This window comes from Leucopleurus acutus (assembly GCF_964270905.1).
Source record: "Leucopleurus acutus genome assembly, chromosome: 14".
Lineage (NCBI taxonomy): Eukaryota > Metazoa > Chordata > Mammalia > Artiodactyla > Delphinidae > Leucopleurus > Leucopleurus acutus.
Genome location: NC_139156.1, coordinates 38,597,390 through 38,613,341, shown reverse-complemented (window position 1 = coordinate 38,613,341; position 15,952 = coordinate 38,597,390). Strand labels below are relative to the sequence as shown.

The window sequence follows — 15,952 nt, the reverse complement described above, 5'->3', positions numbered from 1 at the left end:
ATATTCTAGATAATTCCAAGATGATTAAAGACCAGTTTTGAACACTGTGCTGGGAAGCAGTAACTTGTTAAGTAGGGTCTAAGCCTGAGAAGCAGCACCCCCCTATTTTAAACCTGCAGGAGATGCTAGCTGGGGAAAAGGTCATCGGGGTCAGTTGGTAGATGTTGCTGCAGTGCCAGAATGGGGATGCGGTGATACCCAGCCAAACATAAGTTCCTATATCCTTGGAAATTCAATCAAATCCAAGCTTTTGGAGTAATTCTAAGCTACTCTAAATCTCAGCTATTCTAAAATCAAAAGAATAGAGAAAGTCACCGAAAGTGATGGAAAGGCCCAGGTGATCCAGATAAGACTCATTAAAAAGAGAACTGAGATTCTAAAGTTTATTTCATGTCACGCTGCATACACCTGAGATGAAAGTCAAGCTGTAGGAAAGAAAAAGACCATAGTCAAATGCTACTGCTCTCACTCAGGCATATGGTAAATTTGGAGAAGTTTGTTCTTTAAGCCTAAGAATATGAACCTTGCTTTCCAAAATAAGGTAGGAAAATGGATTTCTGCCACTTGGCTTCATCAATTTGACAAATAATTCTGCAAACTCAATCCGTATCTCTGAATGTAGACATGACGATTTACAGAAAGAGCAGCCAAAAGATACCCTTTGAATTCTACTGTAACCATGACATTCAAATGACCTGACCACACAGCATCGGAATTCAGATAAAATTAAAGACACTCGGCCATTGCAATCAGAAATGTAAATGAGTAGGAAGAATCTGCTCCCCTGGCCCCCTCCAGCCCTATTACATTTTTTCATAATAAATAGCAGCTAATAAACATCTGTTCCTTTTCAGTGTCCAAGGGATCTTGTTTGCAAACATGAACAACCATCACTTTGTTCTCTCGGGAGAAAACAAAACACTATCAGTCAAAGCAGAGCTACGTACCCAGATCTGCTGGGGCAGCTGCTTGTTCAAAGCCACATGTCACTGCTCCTTCAAGCCCGCGTGCCAGGACGCTTCTGAATCCTCGGCCCCTGTTCTGAGCACGGCTGCAGGTCAACGCTTGGAGGCTGAATGCTCTTACCGATGAAGCCAAGGCTCGCCAACTTAACTGCTTACGTGCTGATTCACGCACGGGGCAGGACGCACCCCAGCTGAGCCTGCTTATGGGCTGAAGCCCCGCACCATCCTTGGAAGGTCACACCTGGAGCTCATCTCGCCATTTTGTACCTGGCACCACAGCCCAGGAAGGATCATTCATTACCTCACACTGACCTGCTTCTCCCACTTGATTTGGAAAATATGAAATTTTTCCTCGACCACATCAACTACACACCACTCAGAGGAGGCTTTGCAGGACAAATCAGCACAGAGATGTAAGTTAGGACCTTGTTGGATAAATGAGTTCAGCTTGGGCAAGGGGATGCCCCCTCTTTCCTAGGAAGGTTGTAACCGGACGGAGAAAATTGATTACACGTAGTCACCTTGGTAATTTGGGGAAGCATTTACAGTGTTTACGTTTTCCCTGGTGTCCTTCCCAGGCTAAACCAAACATGAGTTTCCTGCAATAGTGCCTCAGTTTTCATCACATGGTTACTAGGATCCTTAGAGAAAATGTTGTTCACTCTTCTAACCCTTTGGGGCCCAGATTAGCAGGTATCAAAGGCAGGGAAAATAAATCAAAGATTTCTGATGTTTGATCAGATCTTTGAAGTCCATGTCATTGCACCCACGTCACATGCAGGAAGTACAGGAACTTCGAATTCCTAAAGGAAACCAGTGCCGCTTTCTAGTTATCGGTAGGTCCCTTGAACTAGCAGCTATGGGGCAAAAACTTGCTCCCCAGCCTAAGGTCAAGTCCTTGGTTTCCTTCAGGCTCTAGCTGAGTCCACCCCAGGATTCACACGGAAGTACAAGGCAGGTGCAAGGCACGGAGGAGGAGTACAGAGCGTGGTACAGGGAGGGGCGTATGGTCAGAAATGAATTATTGCAGGCAGGCAGGAAACAGACGCGCAGCTGTGTGGGAATCTGGCCTTAGGGATTTACTGCAAGAGTTCCCTCTTCTCCCCACTGACTGCAGCTGCAGAGTTGCCAGCTTGGGTTATTAGCTACTAACTGGGCTCCAAGGCGCTGGGGCCTCCTTTGCCTGATTGCCTCCACCCTAGGGGCCTGTAAGCTCCAGCAAAGGCAGTGCGAATCCATCTGTGCTCAGACACAGCCTGTAAACTGAACGTGTAATAATAATAATGGTGATATTGTAACAATAGCAGCAGCTACTATGTTGAATGCTTACTGTCTGCCAGCAAATGAGCCAAATGCCTTACATATGCTCTGTAGCAAGAATCGCTAGTTCTTGCACAAAATCTCTATTCCTCTCTTCTTCCTCACCTCCCCTGCAGTCAGGAATAGCCATGGAACCGAAGTCTGGCCAATGGAAAGTGGGCAGAAGTGATATGCACCAATTCCATTCTTTGCCTATAAAACCTTCCCCATGTGTGATCTTCCAGGCACAGATTTGGAGGGAGATATCCACAGTGACCTTGGAGGTTATGGGAAGAAGAAATTGAAAAGCCTGAATGACCACCTAGAGAGAGCTGCTGACTTTTTTAAGAGCAGACATACCTCATTTTATTGTGCTTCACTTCATTGTGCTTTGCAGATGTTGCGTTTTTTACAAATTGAAGCTTTGTGTGGACCGTGCAAGGAGCAAGACTCTGGCGCCATTTTTGCAACAGAATTTGTTCACTTTCTGTCTCTGTGTTACATTTTGGTAATTCTCACAATATTTCAGACTTTTTCATTATGATCATATTTGTTATGGTGATCTGTGATCAGTGATCTTTGATGTTACTGTTGCAAAGAGATCACAACTCGCTAAAGGCTCAGATGATGGTTAGCATTTTCTAGCCATAAAGTATGTTTTTGTGTGTGTGTGTGTGTGGTACCCAGGCCTCTCACTGTTGTGGCCTCTCCCGCTGCGGAGCACAGGCTCCGGACGCGCAGGCTCAGCGGCCATGGCTCACGGGCCCAGCCACTCCACGGCACGTGGGATCTTCCCAGACCGGGGCATGAACCCGTGTCCCCTGCATCGGCAGGCGGACTCCCAATCACTGCACCACCAGGGAAGCCCCCATAAAGTATTTTTTAATTAAGGAATACACATTGTTCTTGAGACATAATGCTGTTGCACACTTTAATAGACTACAGTATAGTGTAAACATAAATTTTATATGCACCAGCAAACCAGAAATTTCATGTGGCTTGCTTTATTGCGGTATTTGCTTTATTACAGTGGTCTAGAACTGAACCCACAATATCTCTGAGGTATGCCTGTACTTTTAAATTATGAGGAAAAGAACTGGAGGACAAACCTTAAAAATGTGTTTTTCAAAATTCTTTTAGAGATATGTAAGCAAAACAGTTTAAAGACCACTTGTCAGGCTTCCCTGGTGGTGCAGTGGTTAAGAGTCCACCTGCCAATGCAGGGGACACGGGTTCCAGCCCTGGTCCGGGAGGATCTCACATGTCGCAGAGCAGCTGGGCCCTTGCACCATAGCTGCTGAGCCTGTGCTCTGGAGCCCGCGAGCCACAGCTACTGAGTCCACACGCCACAACTGCTGAAGCCTGTGCGCCTGCAGCCCGTGCTCCGCAGCAGGAGAGGCCACTGCAATGAGAAGCCCATCGACACGACTAGAGAGAGCCCGTGTGCAGCAGCGAAGACCCAATGCAGACAAAAATAGATAAATAAATAAATTTAGAAAAAATTAAAAAAATAAAGACCACTTGTCTACAGAGAAAAGACTAGACTCCTTAACCAGGTATTCAAACTCACCCCGGCCCACACTCTTTCCTTTATCTTTGTCTTTGACACTTCTCCTGGTCTGTCTCCCACTCTGGGCACATGGGTCTCTTTATGGTTCCTAAATGTACCTGTCCTATCTCACCCCTACTCAAACTTTTCCCCTCGCTCAGACCACTTTCCCACTACTCCCCACTTAACTGAGTCACACTCTGCTGAGGCAGTGTGAAAACATGGCTGCAAGTCCTTTGACAAGTCATCCGTGGAAAAGTGGGGATCTATGTCATCTCCCCTTGAATCTGGGTGGGCTACTCACTGCTTGCGTCTGACAGTAGAGACTGAAGAAGTGAAGCCATGTGACTTCTGAGGCCGGGTCACAAAAAGTCATGCAGCATCCACGTTTCCTAGAACGCTCACTCTTGGAACTGTCAAGAAAACAAAATTCAACTGAGTACATTGTAAAGTTCCTACTGGCTCCCTTCAACGGTTCATGAATCAGGCAGCATTCCATTTAGCAGATAGAAAGGAGCTCCAAGGAGCTGTACAAAGTGAAAGACTTATAGGCAGAAGGGAGCAGGAACAGGAAATTATAAGAGGCCAACAAGCAGGTTGGTTATTGCCAGGTTACTCTCCTTTAAAGGACTGTAGGCACCTATCAGGCAGAGTACCTAACTAGTGATGATCAGGTAATTTCTGACTAGCTGCTTTAAGATTCCATTTCTGGGAAAGCCAACTGTAAGTTAACTCGGTTTGGTGACAAGGGGTTTAGCATAAGTGACTCCATTTTGGGCCTGTTGTCTGGCTTTTGACGGAACTCTGATTCACCATGTAAGAGGTCTGGAAATCCTGAGACTGGGGAGACCCTGGGTAGATGCTTCAGTCACAGTTTCAACTGAACTCCTTCCAGCCATCCCCAAGAAGGTACCAGATATGCAAGTGAATCAGTCTTAGACTCCAAACTAGTCTATCCACCAGCTGAATACTGTGGAGTGAACCCCATCAATGCCACATGGAACAGAAGTATCACCCAGCCACGCTCTCCCCAAGTTCCTGGCCCACAGAACCATCAGCCATAATAAAACAGTTGTCATTTTAAATGACTATGTTTGGAATTATTTGTTATGTAGCAAACATAACTGGAATGCCGTCCTTCAGGGCGCAAGACAGGCTCCATATTTTTCAAGAAGCTTTCTCTGACCATTCTAGCCACTTAAATTTCTGAGTTGTCGGCTCCACTCTATCTCTTTGGAGCACCTTATGTAATAATGAATGGATTTGTTAATTAATAAGAACAGTACCTATGTAACATGAATCATATCTGTAACTGTAAGGTGGAGGGGCACGGGCTGGAGGAGGGAGTGTTCCCTACCCAGTTTTGTTCTTTCTGGGCATCAGAATCTTGACTGTAATGGTCTGCTAGTATTTATCCAACCCAGCCTTTATTCATATATTTATTAAGTGCCTACTATTTACCAGGCAATCTTTTAGACCCTGATGATAGAGTAGTAAACACAGCCAAGTCCTTCTAGTCCTGATGTTTCCATTCTCAATGGAGACAGCCAAACAAAAAATAAAATTAAATAAAATTGATTAGGTTATAAGTGTTAATAAGAATAAAGCACATTAAGAGGTGAGAGAAGGTTGTTTTATATAGTATAAACCGAAGGGTCCTCTCTGATAAGGTGATATTTCAATAGACACCTGAAGGAAATGGAAAGAAAGTAGAAGTCATGCTTACTTACGCCTGGGGGAAAAGTATGCTAGGAAAAAGGAAGCAGCAAACATAAAGGTCCCCAGACAAGAGTGTGCTTGACGAGATGAAGGAAGAAAAGATGGCCAGGGTGACTTGAGCAGAGAGAGCAGGAGAGGGAGCAGTTGGAAATACGGTCAAGATGTGGGGTGTGGAGGTCAGGAAGGGCCTTGGGGATCAAGGTAAGGACTTGAGATTTTGCTCTGAATTAGAAAGTCATTAGAGATTTTTGAGCAGAGCAATGGCATGACCTGGGCTTTAGAAAGCTTACGCTAGTATCTATCACCTGGATGCTATGCGAAAGCACACACAAAGCACAAGTTTTAGAAGCACACTGATTTGGAGGCTTAGACTAGAAAGCTAGACGTGAAGATGATGTGAAGTGGTCATAACATGGATGTGTTTTGAAGGCAGAGCCAGCAGGATCTCCTGGTGGGGTTAGATGGATAAGAGAGAAAATAGGAGTCAAGAATGATTCCAAAGTTTTCTAGAACTGGTAGAGTGGAGTTGACCTCTGCTGAGATGGGGAAGAGTGTGAGAGAAGTAGGTTTGGTTAAAGAGAATCAAGCATTGGGTATCTCTGCAAAATAATTCTGGAGGGATTCTTTAGCTCAAGACCTTATGAAAATGACTTGCGGAGACTGGTCGGAAGTGATCTAATAGCTGCAAAGATAATGATAGACAAAAGTCTATCCCAGAGGGTGATAGGTTTTCAAGTGGTACAAAGTGGGCACTTTTGATAGTTATGAGTTGGTTTTGCCATGAATTAGAGTCAGGCAAAAGCAATTTTTAAGGAATTTACTGCAAGAAAAATGTTAATTAAATAATAGTACAAGTGATAAATAGTTACAGGGAATAATCATGTCAGCTATCAAATAATGGATGAACTTCGGGAAATACTGGTGTATAATGTAATATCCAATTAATTTAAGTATCTTTAAAGGTCAGTCTCTGAGAAGAGAAGACTTAACCATTGAGTCTTTTCTGATCCATCCAAATTGTTATTCATTTACAGTTGGCTAATTGTCTTCTGTGATTCCACCACCACATTTTTTTTTTCACGTGAGATTAGTTCAGGGGTGGTGTGTTCTATATCAAAGGCCAAAAATAGCATTTGTAGATTATTCTCATTCAGTGATCATATATAATTACTCAAAGTTTACTCTAATTGCTGTTCTTGTAGTTTGATTGATTTCTGGAAAAGAATATGCTTTCCTTCATAAGTCCTACCTTAACCCCTTGCCCTCAAACCCTAGCAAGTGGGCCCACCTGAGTCTGCAGGCGGCTTCTGCAACACCAGTGATCTTCAGTGCTGTAGCTCACAGTGTTTCCTGGGAAGAATCCTTCCTGCTTAGGGTAGAAACTGGAAAGAAGTCATCCCATGAACCCCAGAATATGACCCTTGCTACTGCACCCCCTGAATACATGTAAGCCCTTTACATTCAGTCCTCAAAACCGCCCCGTGAAGTAGCTACCATTAATCTACCCTATTCACAAGTAACACCCCAGGCTCAAGTAGCAGCACATCCAAAGTCACCTGGCTGGTAAGTGACACAACTCATCTTCTGACCCCTAGTTTTTCACTGTTCATTGGAGACAACAAGCACACTTTGCTGGGTCACTTCATCATAATTTCACCTCCTCTCCAACTTCCCTCACCCTACACCCAGGACAACTTGGGGGAGATTCAGTGATTACTATTTTAGCTAACGATAAGGCTTTTGCCTTGCTGAATGAAGTGTGCAAACTGAGAGGAATCTGGAGAGAGAATACAGAAGAGAAACCTGTGCCAATGGTTGCAAGAGGAGGTTTGGGGGAGAGAGAGAAGCCAGGGGAGAGAACTTGAGGAGGAGTGAGGGGTTTCTTTTTTTTTCTTTTTAATTTTTAAATTTTATTTATTTTTTATACAGCAGGTTCTTATTAGTTACCTATTTTATACATATTAGTGTATACATGTCAATCCCAATCGAGTGAGGGGTTTCTAATGGGGGTATCTATTTTGTCTTTGTGGAGCATTGGTATAATTTCTTCCGGAAATGTTTGGTAGAATTCACCAGTGAACTCCACTGGGCCTCCAATTTTTTTTTTTTCACATCTAATTTTAATAGTGTGTGATATAGCCCTATCTCTTCAAGCCCCCTGTTACTGGTAATGCTGCTTCTCCACCTGGAGGCCAGCTACTTAGGTACATTCAGTTTGTGAAAATTAATCTGTGTATATTTTTCTGTATGTATGTAATACTTTGGTAAATTTTCTAAAAATAGTTTCCCTCTTTCAATTTTTTTAAAAGTATCTCGGATTCAAACTGACTTAAATAATAAGGACATTATTAACTCACATAAAAACTCCAAGGAGGGCAGCCCCAGAATTGCTTACTTCAGCGTCCAGTAATATCGTTAAGGACCCCGTTCCTCAATGACATTATGTCAGTTTTGTCCTCAGAGCTGCAAAAGTTCTGGGCATTATATGTAGACGCAACCTTGCCAAGAGGAAGGGAGTATTTTCATCCTTGGGTCCCTTTTTAAGAGCAAGAAAAATTTCCCAAAAGTAGGTCTGGTAATTTCTTATAAAATCAAACACACATCTACCCTGACCCAGCAATCCTACACCTGGCTATTTACCCATGAGAAATGGAAACATATATACATACAGGCATACCTCGGGGACACTGGAGGTTTAATTCCAGACCATTAAAGCAAGTCACATGAATTTCCCAATGCTTATAAAAGTTATGTTTGCACTATACTGTAGCCTATTAAGTGTGCAATAATAGTATTATTTCTAAAAAATGTATACACCATGATTTAAAAATACTTTATTGCTATAAAATGCTAACCATCATCTGAACCTTCAGCAAGTCTCTAATCTTTTTGCTGGTGGAGGGTCTGAAATACTTAAAGAATTATCAAAATGTGACAGAGAGGCACGAAGTGAGCAAAAGCTGTTGGAAAAATGGCACCAATGCTTGCTCAGTGCAGGGTTGCCACAGACCTTCAATTTGTAGAAAAGCAGTATCTGTGAAGCGCAATAAAGTGAGTACAATAAAATGAGGCATGCCTGTATATACAGACACATGTGTACACACACATGCACACACACAGAAAACACATACAAGAATGTTCTTACCTGCCTTGACTCATAATATCCAAAATTTGGAAACAGTCTAGATATCAATCTATAGAAGAGTGGATAAACAAACTGTGGTATATTTATTCAATGGAATACTACTCACTAATAAAAAGGAATAAATTACCAATACACGTGAAAACATGAATGAATCTAAAAACGTTACGCAAAGTGAAATAAGCCATACACAAAGAATGCATACATAGTACATGGTGGGAAAAAAAAAATCAATGGTGGAAAAAGGGTACATAGAGGAGTTTGCCTCTGGGAGTGGTAGGGTGAAAGGCTGGCCAGGATTGACTGAGAAGGGACATAAAGGAACTTTCTGGGAAGATAGTAATGTTCTAGGTCACAATAAGTTACATAGGTCCACGCATTTGTCAAATCAGTGAATATTCACTTAAGATTTGTGTACTTCTTCATCTATAAATTTTACCTTGAAAAAAAACCTGAATAAATTTTGAATTTTAGTTAATGATACGAATGCCAAAGTATTTAGGTAGAAGTGAACTGATATTTCCAATTTACTTTGAAATGAATTTTTAAAAATAAGAGTAATTGATAGATAAAAATATAGACAAATGGGTTGATATGTGAAATGGCAAGTTAAAAAAATTACAGTATAAACTGGGTGGTGCCTCTAGAGGTTCTCAACGTGAAATTCTCAATTTAGTGTACACAACTTTTTTCATGATAGAACGTTAGCAGGAAAAGGGTTTGTATAAAAAGGGTCTCAATGCCAAATAAATTTGGAAAATATTAGTTTAATGAAATTTAAGTAGGTTTCTTTAAGGGGAAGATTTATTAGAGCCTTAAATATACTGATATGAATGCTGGATTTATATACACATGCACACGTGCGCACGTGTGTTTGTGTGTGTGTGTGTATTCCCTAACTTAGATTCCGCCCACATAAAACCCAAACTGAGGGCTTCCCTGGTGGCGCAGTGGTTGAGAGTCCACCTGCCGATGCAGGGGACACGGGTTCGTGCCCTGGTCTGGGAAGATCCCACATGGGCTGGGCCCATGAGCCATGGCCGCTGAGCCTGTGCGTCCAGAGCCTGTGCTCTGCAACGGGAGAGGCCACAACAGTGAGAGGCCTAAGTACCGCAAAAAAAAAAAAAAAAAAAAAAAACTGAAAGGGAAGAGAGAACTGTGAAACAGAGAGCACTGTGCTCTCCAGTCCCCAACATTCCCCTGCCCTCCAGGGACCACCACCAGGTGACTCTCGTCCCCTGGGCTTCAGCCTGAATTTCACTAGCTCATTTCCCTTCAGTCCTGGGCATATAAGACAAGCTGCTCTAAATCAGAACAGAAGCCAGCAGGTCTTTCTGGCTACCTTGGCTGCCTTTCCTGCTCTGACCTCCTTTTAGCAGCAGGAAGATTGCCATCCATTCCTCATCATTTTTGTCAAATGAGAAGACCTGGATTTGGGCCCCCTTCATTCTCAAGAAGAAAATGGATCTCCTAGGGCCTGAACAAATGCACTGTTGTTACTGATTTTAATTGGTGATTAAGCCCTGAACATCTTGAGAAATTAAGCCTGTTTCGATAGCCCAGATCTACAGGAAGCCAAATTGTCACAGCTCTCCATACTCACCATGTGTTAAAGTGACATTTCTGCTCCCCTCCAGTCTAATTTTGGTGACTTTTTGTTTGAATTCACACTTGTGTGAATGTTAATAGCACGGGAGGGTTGCATGTGCTGAACGCACTGACATTTTCTCTCCTGAAGGAAGAAACATATAGCTTTTGCTGTGTGTTGTGTGCCATTGGTGCAAAGGATTGTGCAAGAAGAGGGAACAAGACCTTCTGGCTCTGTTCCCGGGTTCAGTTCCTGTTCCAGGAGCCCCAGGGGAGAGCTCATCAGGCAGCCGCTTGGCCCTGAGGGCTCTGAATGTCCGCTGCAAGCTGAGCGGGCAGGGAGACAAGCTCCGTGGAGTCATCTGGTGCCAGCTCCCGAGCTCAGGAACGCGCTCCAGAATCGGGCCAGCGATGCTTCCAGAGCACACATGCGCTAGCAGCACTAATTGGACACGATTCCTCTCAAGCCGTTTGCAAGTTCATCCCTGGAGCCTGTGGAGAAATGGAGCTAGCAAACGCCTGCAGCTTCATCTGCCCGCCTCTGGTAGGGAGCCTGCAAGGCTCACTGAAGCAGTTGTAATGTTGTTGCCTGCTGCAAAAAGGAAGTCTGTGCTGCAAACACTCTGTATCCTCACTTCATACCCCTGCCAGGGGTCCTGGTCAGAGCCTAAAACCAGCCAGAGGTCAGAAGTCTCCCTTGGCCAATAAGGCTCGTAATGAACACACTTCCCATAAGCCTGTGGCCTCTTAAAATTCAGAGCCAAAAAAGAGAAAAAACCCAACAAAACAAACAAACAAAACCCCTCAAAGCCAATGATTTCAGAGACGACGTCAAAACAAACATTCATTTGAAGTCAGATCACGCTTTTTCCAAAATAATTTTTTTTTTCCTGAACCATCCTAAAATATCAGGGAGTATTGCTACACATCCCAATGGGAAACCTGATACGTGCCTTTCCATGGTCACAGGCTCTTTATTAAAAAAAGAATGCATAAAAGACAGACAACTTTGACCGAAACCTCCTTTTCCCCTCGCCTCTCATGCTGATAAATACTATTAGCAGAAAGTAATTCAAACAATACCGGTTCCTCCACATGACAACACAGAGCTGGCTTGGTGAGCAGACACCAAGTGTCAACAGATCAGGGTAGCCATGCATGTCTCTGCTGCCCTGGCTCATCACCGAAGAAGACTGTGTCATGCTATTTCATGAGTCGGCCAGTTCTCTAGCAACCATTGTGCACGCACATCCGATGTTCAGAATGCTAGACCAAGTATCTTACCAAAGGTAATAAGGTGTAAATAGGTTCAGACTACTAATAAGTATACTCACTCAGAAGTTCAAATAAAGGCTGAGTCTGTGCTTGGCTTTTCTGCAGTTTTTCTCCGGTGGGGTCAGTCTTTTCATTGACTGGGACTTCTTTCTTGGCTCCGCAGGGGTCTTCTTTTCATCTCTCTCACTTTCCTCTCTAGAATGACAGTGGTTGTTTACTGAGCACTTAACTTGTATGCATGCCTCATCACTGCCCCACATTACACCAGAACATAAGTAAAATCATTCCTATTTTACAAGTGAGGAAACCGAGGCTCAGAGAAAACTGGCCAAGGCACACATTGCCAATAAGCAGCAGAGTTGGGATTTGAACACATCTGAGTCCCCAATCCATGCCCCTATTGATACACCATATCTTCTCCTGGAGTTTCTCTTTTCCCCCTCGACAACTATTCTCACTCTTCACAAAACAATGGAGCCATTCATTCATTGACCCTTTCAACTATCAAGCGTTTATGGAGTACCTAGTACAAAAGATAAAAGTGCTTAGTTTACTTCCTAAAGAGAAGGCACTTCCTTTGAACCTGTTATTTTCCTTTACATCTACTCCCCAAAGCTTTCTGGTTCCCACAAGCATGTACCTACACAGTCCACTATGGTCTTCAGAGTCCATACTTTTCACAGTTGCACAGTTTTCATTCCAAAACGGCAGAAAGGTAGATGGTCACATTGTTAAAGGTTTCTAGTTGAGAAAGTATGAACTAGAGCAGCTTGTTAGGATCAGGATGTCTCTAGGTTAGATTACTCTAACGATGACCTAAGTGATTCCTATCCTTTCAGGAACTACCCTGGGTTTGTATTTGAATGTGCTTTACTAAGTCTCTCCAAGCACTAGCATCCTAGACGAAATTCACGAGAGAGGGGTTGGACAAAACTCTAGTTGGGAAATAAAGGTAAGTGTAATATCCTGGTTGAAGTTCTTGCTACAACTAACGTGGATTGGAATATCTAAAAGAATAAAAGAACAACAACGCTTGCTATTTCCTACTCACACTGGAAGAATGCTTTGGGTCACCAAGTTAAAATATTTAGAACTTATTTTAGCCAAAGCTAAAAACAGTACTCATCAAAAGAAATAAGCAATTGACTAAACAAACAGAAAATACTGTACAAATGTAACAAATAGAATAGAGTTACAAATGTGGTAGGTATAAATTCAAGCATATATCTATTATAGTTTCAATGTCCAAGGTCTAAATATACCCATTACGAGACAGAGATTTTCAAAACAGATTAAAAACAAGATGCGAACACTAATCAAAAGAAAGCTCGAGGGCTTCCCTGGTGGCGCAGTGGTTGAAAGTCCGCCTGCCGATGCAGGGGACACGGGTTCGTGCCCCGGTCCGGGAAGATCCCACATGCTGCGGAGCGGCTGGGCCCGTGTGAGCTATGGACGCTGAACCTGCGCGTCCGGAGCCTGTGCTCCGCAACGGGAGAGGCCACAACGGTGAGAGGCCCACGTACCGCCAAAAAAAAAAAAAAAAAAAAAAGCAAGCTCGAGTAGTTAGCTTAATTTCAGACAAAGCAGACTTCACTCACGACAAGGAAGATTATCAGGAATAAAGAGAGACGACAGAGACATAATAAAGGGGTCAGTTCTCTAAGAAAACAAAACAATCCTAATGTGTATGCACCTAACAAGAGAACGGCAAAGTACATGTGGTTGTGGGCCACAGTGGGGCTGGGAGGGGACTCTGGACTGGCCCCCTCTTGGGCGTCAGTCTTTCCTTCTCCTCACCTGAAATGCCACTACTGCTCCCTGTGGTCACGCCCTACACATCCTCTGACACAGAAACCGCGATGCTTGATGTTGCATAGGCCTCTGGATCTGGACTCCCTACCTTTTTTTTTTTGCTAAACTTTGAAAAAATGGACTCTATTTCACCAATCTCTGCCTTATAATCTCCACTAAACTTTCCCTGAGAATTCTCAAGAGACCCTCAAATCTTTACACTCACCAACCATGGTATGATAATGGAAAAATGGCTCTTATAAGGAAGTACTACTCCCATGGACCAAATGTTACACATATGCTATTGTGATTAATAAACCACAAGTTTTCTTGAGGACATTTCTAATTCATTGCATGTATTTTCTCAGTCATTTGATGCTAAACTATACCACTGTGTCACATCAGGGCCCAAGAATTCAAAGGATTTCTCAAACGTACAATAAACATTAACTCATATGATAAATCCTCACTTCACATTCTCTTCACCAAGAGCAAACCAGAGCCATTTGTGCTGTCCTTCTGCCCCTCCCCTGGAATGCTGCTGCCTCATCTACTCTCCAAACCCTCTACATCCTGGGGCCCAGCTCCAGCCCCCGATTCTTCTTCTTCTTTTTTTTTTTTAATAAATTCACTTTTTCTTGGCTGCGTTGGGTCTTTGTTGCTGCATGTGGGCTTCCTTAGTTGCGGTGAGCAGGAGCTACTCTTCGTTGCAGTGCATGGGCTTCTCATGCAGTGGCTGCTCTTGTTGGGGAAAACAGGCTCTAGACATGCGGGCTCAGTAGCTGTGGCACATGGGCTCAGTAGTTGTGGTGCACGGGCTTAGTGGCTCCACAGCATGCGGGATCTTCCCGGACCAGGGATCGAACCCGTGTCCCCTGCATTGGCAGGCACATTCTTAACCACTGCGCCACCAGGGACGCCCCCCTTTCTTCTTGCCACTTCCCCTCACTCTCAGTCTCTCTCTCATCATGATGGTCATGCCCATCTCTGCCCTCCTGTGGGAGCTGGAGTCTGGGCCCTCAAGGCAGACACCACTTAATTTTCTTATTTGTACTCTAAGCCAGAAGACAGGTAAGAATTTTTAAGGTGCTGATAAGCAGAATTTCAAGACAGCAGTTTTGATTTGTTCAAAGTGAGTTTTCCCACCAAAGGGAAAAAAAGATAAAGTATGTCAGTATGAAGGGATCCAAGTAGCATATCCCATATCCTAGTTAATTCAAAACCTGACTTTTTGTATAGTGATGGTCAAGTTAAAGCTAGCTGACTGACAAAGAAGGCAAGAACATACAATGGAGAAAAGACAGTCTCTTCAATAGGTGGTGCTGGGAAAACTGAACAGCTACTTGTAAAAGAATGAAATTAGAACATTCTCTAATACCATACACAGAAATAAACTCAAAAGGGATTAAAGACCTAAATGTAAGCCTGGATGCTATAAAACTCTTAGAGGAAAACATAGGCAGAATACTCTTTGACATAAATCGTAGCAATATCTTTTTGGATCCACCTCCTGGAATAATGAAAATAAAAACCAAAATAAACAAATGGGACCTAATTAAACTCAAAATCTTCTGCACAGCAAAGGAAACCATAAACAAAACAAAATGACAACCCACAGAATGGGAGAAAATATTTGCAAATGAAGGAACTGATAAGGGACTAATCTCTAAAATATACAAACAGCTCATGCAGCTCAATATCAAAAGAACCACCAACCCAATCCAAAAATGGATGGAAGATCTAAATAGACATTTCTCCAAAGAAGACATACAGATGGCCAAAAAGCACATGAAAAAATACTCGACATCACTAATTATTAGAGAAATGCAAATCAAAACTACAATGAGGTATCACCTCACATAGGTCAGAATGGCCATCAAAAAATCTACAAACAGTAAATGCTGGAGAGGGTGTGGAGAAAAGGGAACCCTCTTACACTGTTGGTGGGAATGTAAATTGGTACAACCATTATGGAGAACAATATGGAAGTTCCTTAAAAAACTAAATATAGAACTACCATATGATCCAGCAATCCTACTCCTGGGCATATATCCAGAGAAAACCATAATTTGAAAAGATACATGCACCCCAATGTTCATAGCAGCACTATTTACAATAGCCAAGACATGGAAGCAACCTAAATGTCCCTTTACAGAGGAGTGGATAAAGAAGATGTGGTACAGATATATCAATACAATGGAATATTACTCAGCCATAAAAAAGAACAAAATAATGCCACCTGCAGCGACATGGATGGACCTAGAGATTGTCATACTGAGTGAAGTAAGGCAGAGAAAGACAAATATCATATGATATCGCATATGTGTGGAATCTAAAAAAAAAAGGTACAAAGGAACTTATTTACAAAACAGAAATAGAGTCACAGATGTCAAAAACAAACTTATGGTTACCGGGGGGAAGGGAGGGGAGAGGGATAAATTGGGAGATTGGGATTGACATATACACACTACTATATATAAAACAGATAATAACTTATCCCTACTGTATTCCACAGGGAACTCTACTCAATACTCTGTAATGACCTATTTGGGAAAAGAATCTAAAAAAGAGTCGAGATATATATATATATATATATATATATATATGTATATATATATATATATA

At 42.7% G+C, this 15,952-nt stretch overlaps 1 long non-coding RNA gene across 1 annotated transcript in view; it reads right to left on the bottom strand.

The window, feature by feature from the left end:
- The window catches only part of LOC309971384, a 363,899-nt gene that overhangs the window by 346,303 nt on the left and 1,644 nt on the right, over positions 1 to 15,952 (bottom strand). The gene's annotated exons all lie outside the window — the stretch shown is intronic.